At 41.2% G+C, this 14,051-nt stretch overlaps 1 protein-coding gene across 4 annotated transcripts in view; it reads right to left on the bottom strand.

Annotated features, from left to right (window-relative positions):
• cnot3a (CCR4-NOT transcription complex, subunit 3a) overlaps nucleotides 1-14,051 on the bottom strand; it is an 86,840-nt gene that overhangs the window by 54,332 nt on the left and 18,457 nt on the right. The gene's annotated exons all lie outside the window — the stretch shown is intronic.

A 14,051-nucleotide genomic window follows, 5' to 3' on the forward strand; every position in this document is an offset into this window, starting at 1 on the left:
ATGGCCTGACATAGTAATATTCACAGAAACATACAGATAATATCATGCCCCACCAGCGCAGTGGGTTACAGTTGGGACAGAGTTAACCCAGGAATTCTCAACATCGACTCCAGCCCCCACGAGGTCTCATGGCATTAGGTCAAACATAAGCAAGGAAACCTCCTGTTGATTACCATGCACTACCCTCCCTCAGCTGATGAATCAGTACTCCTCCATGTTGAACACCACTTGAAGGAAGCACTGAAGATGGCAATGGGCGCATTGGGTGGGGGTTTCAATGTCCATCACCAAGAGTGGCTCAGTAGCATCACTACTCACTGAGCTGGCTGAGACTTAAAGGACATAGCTACTAGACCAGATACGCGGCCGGTAGTGAGGGAACCAACAAAAGGGAAAAACATACTTGACCTCATCCTCACCAACCTGCCTGCCACAGATGCATCTGTCCATGACAGTGTCAGTAGGAGTGGCCAACACACAGTTCTTGTGGAGACAAAGTCCCATCTTCACACTGAAGATACCCTCCATCGTGTTGTGTGGCACTACCACCGTGCTAAATGGGATAGATTTCAAACAGATCTAGCAACTCAAGGCCGAGCAATCATGAGGTGCTGTGGGCCATCAGCAGCAGCAGCAGAATTGTACTCAACCACAGTCTGCAACTTCATGGCCCAGCATATCCTCCTCTCTACCATTACCACCAAGCCAGGGGATCAACGCTGGTTTAATGAAGAGTGCAAGGGGACATGCCAGGAGCAGCACCAGGCATACCCAAAAATGAGGTGTCAACCTAAAGCTGCAACACAGGACGACATGTGTGCCAAACAGCATATGCAGCAAGTGAAAGACAGGGCTAAGCGATTCCACAACCAAGAGATCAGATCTAAGCTCTGCAGTCCCACCACATCCAGTCATGAATGCTGGTAGACAATTAAACAACTCACTGGAGGAGGAGGTTTTACAAATATCCCCATCCTCAATGATGGAGAAGCCCAGCACTTCATTGCAAAAGATAAGGCTGAAGCATTCGATACAATCTTCAGCCAGAAGTGCCAAGTGGATGATCCATCTCGGCCTCCCCTGGAGGTCCCCAGCGTCACAGGCTGCACATCATATCAAGAAACAGCTGAAGACACTGGATACTGCAAAGGATATGGGCCCTGACAATATTCCGGCAACAGTACTGAAAACCTGTGCTCCAGGACTTGCCAAGCCTCTAGTCAAGCTGTTCCAGTCAAGTTACATCACTGGCATCTACCTGCTAATGTGGAAAACTGCGCAGGTATGTCCTGTACACAAAACGCAGGGCAAGTCCAACCCAGCCAATTAATGCCCCATCAGTCAACTCTCGGTCATCAGTAAAGTGATGGAAGGGGTCATCAAGAGTGCTATCAAGTGGCATTTGCTTAGCAATAACCTGCTCAATGACACACAGTTTGGGTTCCATCAGGGTCATTCAGCACCTGACCTAATTACAGCCTTGGTTCAAACATGGGCAAAAGAGCTGAAATCCAGAGGTGAGGTGAGAGTGACTGCCCTTGACAGCAAGGCAGCATTTGACCAAGTGTGGCATCAAGGAGCCTTAGCAAAACTGGAGTCAATGGGAATCAGGGGGAAACTCTCTGCTGGTTGTGGTCATACCTAACACAAAGGAAGATGGTTGTGATTGTTGGAGGTCAGTCATCTGAGTTCCAGGACATCACTGCAGGAGTTCCTCAGGGTAGTAACCTAGACCCAACCATCTTCAGCTGCTTCATCAATGACCTTCCTTCCATCATAAGATCAGAAGTGGGGATGTTCACTGATGATTGCACAATGTTCAGCACCATTCACGACTCCTCAGATACTGAAGCAGTCCATGTCCAAATGCAGCAAGACCTGGACAACATCCAGGCTTGGCTGACAAGTGGCAAGTAACATTCATGTCAGGCAATGACCATCTCCAACAAGAGAGAATTTAACCATTGCGCCTTGACATTCAATGGTGTTACCATCACTGAATGCCCCACTATCAACATCCTGGAGGTTACCATTGACCAAAAACTGAACTAGACTAGCCATATAAATACTGTGGCTACAAGAGCAGGTCAGAGGCTGGGAATCCTGCGGAGAGTAACTCACCTCATGCCTGTCCATCACGTACAAAACACAGGTCAGGAGTGTGATGAAATACTCTCCACTTGTCTGGATGAGTGCAGCTCAAACAACACTCAAGAAGCTTTAGCACCATCCAGGACAAAGCAGCCTGCTTGACTGGCACCCCATCCACAAATATTCAATTGCTCCACCACCGACGCACAGTGACAGCAGCATGTGTACCAACTGCAAGAACTCACCAAGGCTCTTAGACAGCACCTTCCAAACCCATGATCGCTACCACCTAGAAGGACAAGGGCAGCAGATAGATGGGAACACTCACCAACCTGACTTGGAAATATATCTCTGTTCTTTCACTGTCGCTGAGTCAAAATCCTGGAACTCCCTTCCTAACAGCACTGTGGGTGTACCTACAGCACATGGACTGCAGCGGTTTAAGAAGGCAGCTCACCACCACCTTCTCAAGGGCAACTGGGAATGGGCAATAAATGCCGGCCCAGCCAGCGACACCCACATCCCATGAATGAAATTCTTTTTAAATCATCATTATATTCTGGTTAGATGTACATTCGCGATCCTAGAATATTTAAACTTGCCCCATCAATGGAATATGGTTCAGTACATATCAACTCGCTTTGTTAGACACATACCATCATCGATGAATTTGATTGGATACACAAAATCGAATCATAGAACGTTACAACACAAAATGAGTCCACCTAGCTCATCATGTCTCCACCAGCTGTTTGAAAGAACGATCCACTTAGTCCTACAGCTCTGCTCTTTCCTCACAGCCCTGCAAACCTTTCCCTTCAAGTATTTATCCAATTCCATTTTACATGTTACTATTTATTTAATCTGCCTTACCTCCCTTTTAGACAGTTCAATGCAGATCAAAATCTGCTTTCTCTGGTGACTGATCCTCCTGCCAGTGGAAACAATTTCTTCTTACGTACTCTATCAAAATGCATTCATGATTTTGAACACGTCTATCAAATTTCTTAACTTTCTCTGCTCTAAGGAGGACAACCCTGTCTCTGCACATAACTAAAGCCCCTGGTACAATTCTAGCAAATCTCTTCTGCACCCTCTCTATGGCTTTGTAAAGTGTGGTACCCAGAATTGGGCACAATACTGCAGTTGAAGCCGAGCCAGTGATTTATGAAGGTTTAATGCAACTTCTGTGCATTTATATTCTCTGCCTCTATTAACGAAACAAAAGGTCCATGCATTTTTGTTAAACAGCAATTTGTGCTGCCAACATCAAAGATTTGTGTACATACCCAAGTCTCTCTGTTCCTCTTCCCCTTTAAAACTGTAACGTTCAATTTATATTTCCTCTCAGTCTTCCAGCCAAATTATATCATCACATACATATTTACGTTAAGCTCCATCTGCCATATGTCTGTCCATTTCACCCATCTGTCTATGTCCTCTTAGAATCTGTTACTACCATCCTCAATGTTTACTATATTTCCGAGTTTCAGTACCATAAACAAACTTTGAAACAATGCTCTGTAAACCCAAACTAGTCTATCAAAAGTGCAGTGGCTCCTGGGGAACATCACCATATACCCAGTCCAGTTTGAAAAACAATAATTCACCACTAATATGCTTTCCATCACTTAATCAATTTCATTTCCGGACAGTCACTGTCCATTTAATCCCCTGAGATTTACTTCTGCAAACAAGTCTATTATGCAAAATCAAGCCTTTGTCAAATGCCTTTTGAAAGTCCATATGCACAATATTACCCTCATCAAAGCTTTTCATCAAAGAACAATCATCAATGAATCCGGTTAGACATGCACCATCATCAATGAATCAGGTTAGACATGCACCATTATCAATGAATGTAGTTAGACATGCACCATGATCAATGAATCCAGTTAGACATTCACCATTATTAATGAATCCAGTTAGACATGCACCATCATCAATAAATCAGGTTAGGCCTGCACCATCATCAATGAATCTGGTTAGACATGCACCATTATCAAAGAATGCAGTTAGACGTGCACCATTATCAATGACTCTGGTTAGACATGCACCATCATCAATAAATCAGGTTAGACATGCACCATTATCAACGAATCCAGTTAAACATGCAAAATTATCAATGAATCTGATTAGACATGTATCATTATCAATTAATTTTTAAAAATTCATTCACGGATGTGGGTTTTGCTGGATGGGCCAGCATTTCTTGCACATCCCTAGTTGTCCTTGAGAAGGTGGTGGTGAGCCGCCTTCTTGAACCACTGAAGTCCATGTGGTATAGGTACACCCACAGTGCTATTAGGGAGGGAGCTCCAGGATTTTGACCCAGCAACAGTGAAGGAACAGCAATATATTTCCAATTCAGGACGCTGAGTGACTTGGAGGGGAACTTCCAGGTGGTGGTGTTCCCATCTATCTGCTGCCCTTGTTCTTCTAGATGGTAGTGGTCATGGGTTTGGAAGGTGCTGTTGAAGGAGCTTTGGTGAGTTCCTGCAGTGAATCTTGTAGATGGTACACACTGCTGCTACTGTGCATCGGTGGTGCAGGGAGTGAATGTTCATGGATGTGGTGCCAATCAAGCAGGTTGCTTTGCCCTGGACGGTGTCAAGCTTTTGGAGTGTTGTGGAATCCAGTTCGACAAGCACCATTATCAATGAATCCGGTTAGACATGCACCATCATCAACCATTTTGCAGTTTGTATAAATTTCAAGAGGCATGCCTTGAATTCAGTAGTAATAAGACCACCATGTCTTGTAGGTTTTACAAAACTAGATTCAATATTTATTACGAGAAGTGATTTTTAAATACATACATAGATCTTACAAATTACTACTATGATAACTTCTAAATCCCCTAATCAATCCAACTCCCAGTTACACTTGCATTAAGGCAACACTAAGACACATAGATTTTAAAAGACCCAGGCAAAGAAAATGATACTCTGAACAAGTCGAATTCAAAGTGAGTTTTCTTAACATCAGTCCTTTGAAGACAGCAGCTTGAGGCATAGAATCTGAAGGCTTTTCATACTTGTTAGATCTCAAAATACCTTCACTCCTTTATACATAGTTTTCCCTTTGAATGCAAATTCCCATTGTTTCACGAAGTCTTTTGAACTTTACCTCTCTGCTAATAAAAAATCTATCATAGTACCAATTCTGCCAATAATCTTTAGGAAAAACAAACATACTGTTTCTAAACATGTGGCTAGATGACACACTTCACCCCTCCTTTGAATTTAAGCTACTACAGTTTGTTTAAAAATGTAAATCTTCCTTTTACACTTCACATTCTAAAACTTCCCATGTTCACCTAATTAGCATTTCAATCCTAACTTCTCTTATAGCACCCTGACAAGCTGCCTCTAATTCAATTAAGTCTCACATACTGTAAAGAACATATCTTTTTTATTTCTGCTTGGCTGTCGATCAAAATTACAATGGCTGCAGTTTGAAAGACATATCTACTGGAACAGTATGAGGGATATATAGTATGAGGGATATATACAAATTTGCTGTCCTGGAACACAGTGTGCCATGAAAGGCAGGATGGTGCCAAGGAGGAGTCTGGTTTAACAGGGAACTGCCAGGCAACAACATTTTAATTGGTTCCTAACCAGGTGACCAGGGTTTGTGTGAGAGCAGTGCAGCCGAGAAAAAAGCTCCTAGCTTAAAAAGAGAAAAGACCTAAAATCTCTTTCTCCTGTGTGTAAAGTATTCTAGTAATTCTACATTAATGGCCAGCTGTTTTTTTTCCTCATATCTCTATAACCTGCTCTCTCTCTGAAAAACCCCTGTCATGAGGAGAAGGGGGAAATCACCATTACAGATTTTGAAAAGCAAGTGCTCAACTGGTGAACTAAAGACTGAAAGTGCTGGAAAGACCACCATGTGTCATCAACAAAGGACGGAAAGGAATATGGAAGGCATCGATCAAAATCAACCTATCGACTCTTGTACTCCGGAATTGGTGCTATTGAACTGTTATAACCCATCCTTAAAATCCATGTTTTTGTGTATCGTATATGTGTGTGTCTAGGGATTTAAGAAGGGGTAGAGTTTAGGTTATAGAGTTAGAAATTAGCAGTTCATATTTCTTTCTTTTGCCAGTAGTTAAAGACAATTTGTTAAATAAACAGTTATTTACTTATTAAGTTTACAAACCTGGTGCTCATATTCGGTTAATCTAAATTAAACAATTGGGTGGTTTGGTCAAACTTTTCACATTTGTCACAGCTTGGGGAGCAGTGGGGCTTGATATTGTAGCACACTCTCCCCAGCAAGTAGTGACAACGTTTGGGGGCTCGTCCTGGGATATATTGGAACAAAAGATAATGATGATTTGGGTGTAGATTTAGTAAGTAATAAAAGCTAAAAGGAAACACCAGGTTTGTACTATCAAAAAATAAGATGGTACTGGAAACTGCTAAAGTTTTCCTGCAGGTGGAAGAGGTGTCCCTGACAATTTTACAAGGGATCTCAAAAGTCAGGTTAATCGAATTGGCAAGTAAATTAAGAGTAGGATTGCCTGCCAAAGCTAGGAAGGCAAAGATAATCAAAGAGATAGCACAGCTTTTAACACTGGAAGGAATACCTAAGAGATCAAGTTCTCCAAGGGGTGATTCATTGGCATGGGCTTAAATTCAGTTGCAAATAAAAAAAATTGGAACCAGAGGCAGCAGAAAAGGAAAGAGAAAGGGCATTCCAAAAGGAACAGGCAGAAAGGCAGAAGAGAGAAAGAAAACAAGAAATGGAAATGTGAAAACTTGATCTCCAGAGGGAATTAGAAATGGTGAGGTTAGAAAATGAAGAAAGAGAAAGACAGAGAATTCCAGCTTAGAATGCTGGAAGTTAAAAAAGAGACACCAGGAGGTGAGGCAGGACTTATTTCCAGATCAGAACCCAGTGGGGAGATGTTTAAATTTGTACAAGCTCTTCCAAAGTTTGAGGAAAGGGATGCGGAAGCATTCTTTATTTCATTTGAGAAGAAAGCTAAACAGATGAATCGGCAAAAGGAAAACTGGACCTTGCTCATGCAGAGCTAATTGACAGGTAGAGCACAGGAAATTTATGCTTCACTGTCAGAGGAGGTTTCTAAGGATTATGATGTGGTGAAAAAGGCCATTTTGAGTGCATATGAGTTGGTCCCTGAAGCATACAGACAAAAGTCATGAAATTTAAGGAAACGGCCTAGGCAAACTTACATTGAATTTGAAAGGGTTAAGCAAAATAGTTTTGGTAGGTGGATACGAGCATTAGAAGTTAAAACTACCTGTGAAGGTTCTCAGAGAGACCATTCTCTTGGAACAATTTAAAAACTCCCTACCTTCTGTAACAAGAACCCGTGTTGAAGACCAAAGGATTGCAACTGCTAGACAGGCAGCAGTAATGGCTGACGATTATGAGCTGATCCATAAAACTAAACCTTTTTTCCATCACCCCCATAAATTTGAAAAGGATAGAAAGTGGGAGAGTAAAAGGAAGGCAAGGAACCAGGGTAAATAATGGATAGCTGGGAATACCTTGAGACCTCCTCCCCAGATTAGGAAGGAAGGTACTGAGCTTGGAGGTGAAACTCGAAAGCCTAAGTATTTCCATTATAATAAATTGGACACATTTGTTCAGAATGCTGGAAGTTGTGAGGGAAGCCTATGGGACTTATTGGAGTTTGAAAGAGGGAGTCTGAAAAGGGAACTCAGAAAGAAAATGCCATGGATCAAATTGTAATTTTAATTACAAATAAGAGACTGGAGGTAACCACTGCTGTGAATGCAGGTGAAGTGAATAAAGTAGATGAGAGATATAAAAGGTTTTTGTTGAAAGGAAAGATAACCCCCTTTTCATCAAATGATGCAGCTAAACCCATAACTATATTAAGGGGCACAGGAGTTACTCAAACTCTTTTGTTGGAGAAGGACCTAGTTTTCCCTCCAGAGAGTTCAATGAAAGCTAAAGTATTGGTATACAGGATAAGTGTAGAATGTGCTCCGGTTCCATTGTACAAATTGCAATTGGAGTGTGATTTGTTATCTGGGTCGGTGGTTGTAGGAGTGGTTAAGAAATTACTCGTGGACAGAGTTGATTTACTCCTGGGGAATGATTTGGCTGGAGTGAAGGTTATAGTTTCACCCACAATTATGGAAAGTCCAAGCGAGCCCGAAGAGATGGAGCAGTTACAAGAACAAGTTCCTGGTATTTTTCACTCGTGGGTGGTGACCAGAGCAATGGCTAAACAAAGTCCATCACCAGAGGTCAAAGTAATATCACAAGCAGATGTTAGAGTAACCAAAACATTTTTTAAGGATGAGGATGATTCAAAGGAAGTGTTTGGCATGTCTTTATTAATTGAGGCTCAGAAAGCAGATCCAGAGTTAAACAAGTTAGCACAGTCAGCTCACACTGAAGCTGAGGTGGACGAAGTTCCGGAGTGCTATTAAATTAAAAAGAGTTCTGATGAGGAAGTGGAGACACCCTCACAGATCTGCAGATGAGATTTGGATGGTTGTTCGTCAGATAGTGGTACAGCCCAAATATCGTAAGGGGATATTGTGAATAGCACATGAAATTCTTATGGTAGGACATGTAGGAATATGGAAAACCCAAGCATCGATAAACAGGCAATTTACCTGGCCAAGGTTTCAAAAGGGTGTACCATAATTTTGTAAAATGTGTCATACATGTCAGGTAGTAGGTAAACCTCAACACGTAATCAAACCAGCATATTTAATACCCATAACAATTTTGAAGAACCATTCAGTCAGGTATTAGTAGATTGTGTGGGACCATTCCCAAAACGAAAGCAGGACATCAGTATATCCTTACAATCATGGATATAACAACCTGATTTCCAGAAGCTATTCCTTTCCGGACTATTATAGCTAAGGTGGTAGTGGAAAAGTTAACTCAATTTTTCACTCGTTATGGCTACCAATTGAAATACAATCTAATCAAGGTTCTAACTTCATGTCTAAAATTTTCCAGGATATAATCAGCAGTTTGGGCATCAAACAACTAAAGTCTAACGGTTATCACCCACAGATACAGGGAGCTTTACAGAGATACCATCAGGCTCTCAAAACGATGATTAAGACCTATTGCCACGAATACCCAAAGATTAGGACAAAGGATTAGATTTCTGATTATTTGCTACCAGAAATTTTCCAATTGAATCGACTGGATTCAGTCTATTTGAATTGATCTATGGTCATGAAATAAGAGGCCCATTAAAAGCAATTAAGGAAAAGTTTCTAAAACAGAAAGACGATTCCTCCATGTTAGATTACGTGTCCATGTTTCTGGAAAGACTCACAGGAGCATGTCAAGTAGCACGAGAGCATTTAAAAATGGGCAGACAAACATGTTACAACTGGATCGTTCCAAAGAGGAGATGAAGTATCGGTATTATTGACTTTGCAGGGTGAACCCCTGAAAGCGAAATTCAGTGGCCCCTACAAGGTAGTTAGGAGAGTTAGTAAAGTGACTTATCTGATAGACACTCCTGAGCGTAGGAAGAAGAAACAGTATGTCACATAAACATGTTGAAGCAATATCACTGCAGGGAAGATGATAAGAAAGAGCAAGTGTGCCAGGTGTTGGAGTAATGCACAATGACAGAGACAGTAAGAATAAGGTAGAAGAAGAAATAGACAGTGCACAGAGCGAACGTCCTACAATTCGATTAGCCAATAAAACAATACTGGGACAGTTGGACACTGTGTTCTCATATTTAGAGGAAGAAACACAGCAAGATCTAATAAGGTTACTTCGGAAGTATAAGAGATTTGTAGGGATTTACCTGGACATACTACATTAGCTAAACATGATGTAAACGTGGGAGATTCAGTGCCAATAAAACAACATCCTTATCGGCTGAGCCCAGAGAAACAAGCTCAGGTAGATACAGAGATCCAATATATGCTGGAAAATCAGTTGATCGAGCCCAGCCAAAGTAGCTGGAAGTCACCAGTAGTGTTGGCTCCTAAGTCGGATGGATCAACTAGATTTTGTACAGACTACAGGAAAGTGAATGCAGTAACGAGGACAGATTCGTACCTAAGTACTCAGTTAGAAGACGACATCAATAAGGTTGGCAGTGCTTTATTTCTTTGTAAAATTGATCTATTGAAGGGGTACTTGCAAGTGCCATTAACATCAAAGGCTAAAGAAAGATTTGCTTTTGTTACACCAAGTGGATTGTATCAATGTCATAGCATGCCATTTGGATTTAAAAACATCCCAGCTACATCCCAGAGACTTATGAATCAAGTCGTAGTTGAAGTACATAACTGTGTGGTTTATTTAGATGATGTGGTAATAGATAGTAACACATGGGAAGAACATGTAAAGCAATTAGAAGACCTGTTTAAGCAATTGCAGTTGACTGGCTTTGTCATAAATCTGGCCAAAAGCAAATTTACAAAGGCAAGGGTAACTTAGCTAAGTCACATCATAGGACAAGGGCAATTGTTGCCAAGAACAGCAAAAGTGAACGCTCGAATGGAATTTCCCATTCCTAAAACTAAACGAGAAATCAAGAGATTTTTGGGAATGTATGAGTTTTATTGGAAGTTTGTGCATAACTTCAGCACAATAGCTTTACCTCTCACCAATTTGTTAAGAAAACAGGAAAAAGTGGTATGGTCAGCAGAATGCCAAGCAGCCTTTAAAAAGCTGCAGGCAGTCTTAATAAATGAACCTGTGTTGGCCGCCCGGCTTTACCAAACCTTTTAAAATAGCAATTGATACTAGTGATTTGGGGGTAGGTGCAGTCCTATTACAAGGTGATCAATTAGGGATAGAGAGCCGGTGGGGTACTTTTCCAAGAAACTGAATCAATATCAGAGGAAGTACTCTACAGTAGACATAGAAACTCTAGCATTATTATTGTCTCTTCAATGCTTTGAAGTTTATGTCCGACATGATAACAAAGAAACACTAATCTACACTGACCATAATCCACTGGCGGTCATTGAAAAGTTTAAAACTCAAAATGCGAGACTGTTTAGATGGAGTCTATCGTTTCAACCATTCAATGTAAAGATTGTTCACATTGCTGGCAAAGATAATGTGATCACGGATGCATTGTCACGGGCAGAAAATGCTGAAACAAGTTAAAGGGGTAGGAAATGCTGAAGATTGTATTGGGGGAAGAAGGATGAATCGAAGTAAGTCTCGTGTTTTGTTGTCCATGTGTCACATACCTTGTGATGAAACACATTTTTGAGATGGCGTTTCATCTCTTTTAAGGATGGAGGCATGTAAATAACGTATCTTTTTATTTCTGTTGGACTGTGAATTAAAATAATAACTGCAGTTTGAAAGACATGTCTACTGGAACAAAATGAGGGATATATACAATGTTGCTGTCCTGGAGTAGAATGTGCCATGAAAGACAGGATGGTGCCAAGGAAGAGTCCAGTTTAACAGGGAACTGCCTGGCAAGAACATTTTAATTGGCTCCTAACCAGGTGACCAGAGTTTGTGTAAGAGCAGTGCAACAGAAAATAAAGCTCCTAGCCTAAAAAGAGAAAAGACCTAAAACCTCTTTCTCCTGTGTGTGTAATATTCTAGTAATTCTACAATAATGGCTAGCTTTTTATACCCCCCATATCTCTATAGCCTGCTGTCTCTCTGAAAAACCCGTCAAGAGGAAAAGGAGAAAATCACCGTAAAAAACATTGAAAAGCAAGTGCTCAACCAGTGAACTAAATACTGGAAGTGTTGGGAAGACCACCATGTGTCACTAACAAAGAACTGAAAGGAATTTGGAAGACATCGATCAAAATCAACCCATCGAATCCTGTACTCCAGAATTGCTCCTATTGAGCTGTTTTATCCCACCCTTAAAATCCATGTTTTTGTGTGTCTTGTATATGTTTGTATAGGGAATTAAGAAGGGGTAGAGTTTAGGTTATAAAGTTAGAAATTAGCAGTTCATATTTCTTACTTTTGCCACTGGTTAAAGACAATTTGTTCAATGAACAGTTATTTACTTATTAAGTTTACAAACCTGGTGCTCATATTCTGTTAACCTAAACTAAACAATTGGGTGGTTTGATCAAACTTTTCACATTTGTCATGGCTCGGGGAGCAGTGGGACTTGATATTGCAGCGCACTCTCCCCAGCCAAGTCATGACAACACACACACATAAACACATTCCACTATTACTCTATTTTACAATAAATTTCAGTAACATTGTGGAAATTATTATATCTTCCTGTTAACGAACATCAATGAATCCGGTTAGACATGCGCCATCATCAATGAATCCGGTTAGACATGCACCATCATCAATAAATCTGCTTAAGCACACACCATAATCAATCTTGTTAATCACAGATTATATATGGAATCTAGAAAGACACATATTGTGAAAAGAACCCGCTTAAATATTTCCACCTACCAAAGGTGCCAGCCAATTGTCTGTGTTTGCACATATCACCCACAATATCTGTATCAGTCGCTAAAAACTAGCGCATGTTCAAATTTTCTGTGCTCCCCCAGTGTCATCTCCTGAGCTACTGTGCTTAGTTCTTCTAAAACTACTGGGCTACATGATTTTTGAACTTAGTGGGAAAAAAACAGCTGTCTTTGGCAGACAACCTGGTGGAAGGCATAACAGTCAGAGACACAGGCACAGGGCAGTCACAATTGAATTTTGCACTACAGAAATCAATCAATGAAACAAAACCTAATATAGTGCCCAATCCAGTCTGGGTCCACTACAGTGAGGCTGTAAATAATCAGTCATTCATGATGAGTATACAGCTGTGCAAAAAGAAATTTAAATTGCAACAGCTTCCTACAAGATCCTGAGTGTGCTGTAAGGAAATGGATTACGATGTCATTACGATACTGAGTTGCTTTTCACACAAGCTCATTGTCATGAAATTAAATGATGTGTATTGGGTGTATTATCATAAAATAGTTACACGAGTTTCTCTGAATAATAACATTTTGATCCCGAGCAGATTTGTGTGAAATGTTACAGTCAGCTTGCGAGGGATAGCCCAGGTGAAACCTGCTGCATCTTGGAGGGAGGAAGTGATGCTGGCTCCCCCATTGGGCAGATCATTTATCAAATATTTTGTGATTTGTATTTAATAGTGCAAATTGAAAAGCAATATCTTATTCTCTTTGTCAAGCCTCTACCAACTATGTGCCTGTTATATCGGTCATGTGGGGTAGCAGAGCCAATACACTATGCACTGCTTCACTCTCTCTGGACTACCCAACAGCAGAGTCCTGCTTCTCAACCTGGCCCAGGAGCCGCCAAACAAACATGGTAGTTATTCACTTATGGGAAGTCATGAGGTTTATTTCTGGGGGATAGAGACCAACATGGTTCAAGTGGCTTCCTGTACTGGCACACATTGAACATCTTGATATCCAAGGGTAAATATCCTCCTCGAAGAACACCACTGGCTGACAGCTAACAATCACTCCCATTGACATAGGACCTCAAATAAAATCCACACAATCGCCTGAAATCCCATAGCCCTACTGGAACACACACTACAAATGACAGCCCCACTCGCGATGGCACGCCTCCCATTTGACTGGAAATATGACCAACCCCAACCTGTAACTGACCTGAGCAGTGATGTTCCAGCTTTCAACCTTCCACAGAAAATCTGGGCAACCAGCAGCCATTTGAGGATAGGGCAGGGAGGATATGGAACACGAGAAACAGCTCAAATTGTGATTGTGGTCATCCAAGTCAGACCATTGCTCACAAACTGAACTTCTGCCCTGAGAGATCCATTCCTGGTGGCATCACAACCATTCACATTGCAGAAGCTGTTGTATAGATTGTTAACCTCAACATCGAACTACAACTGCTCCCCCAGCCTTACAAAAAAAATCAGTCACCATTCTGTTTCATCCTATCCTCCTCTTCTGGCATTCCCAAAGATGTCCTGCCCATTCCAACCTATCAACTCACTACAGCAT

This window comes from Carcharodon carcharias, chromosome 31, assembly GCF_017639515.1.
Source record: "Carcharodon carcharias isolate sCarCar2 chromosome 31, sCarCar2.pri, whole genome shotgun sequence".
NCBI lineage: Eukaryota > Metazoa > Chordata > Chondrichthyes > Lamniformes > Lamnidae > Carcharodon > Carcharodon carcharias.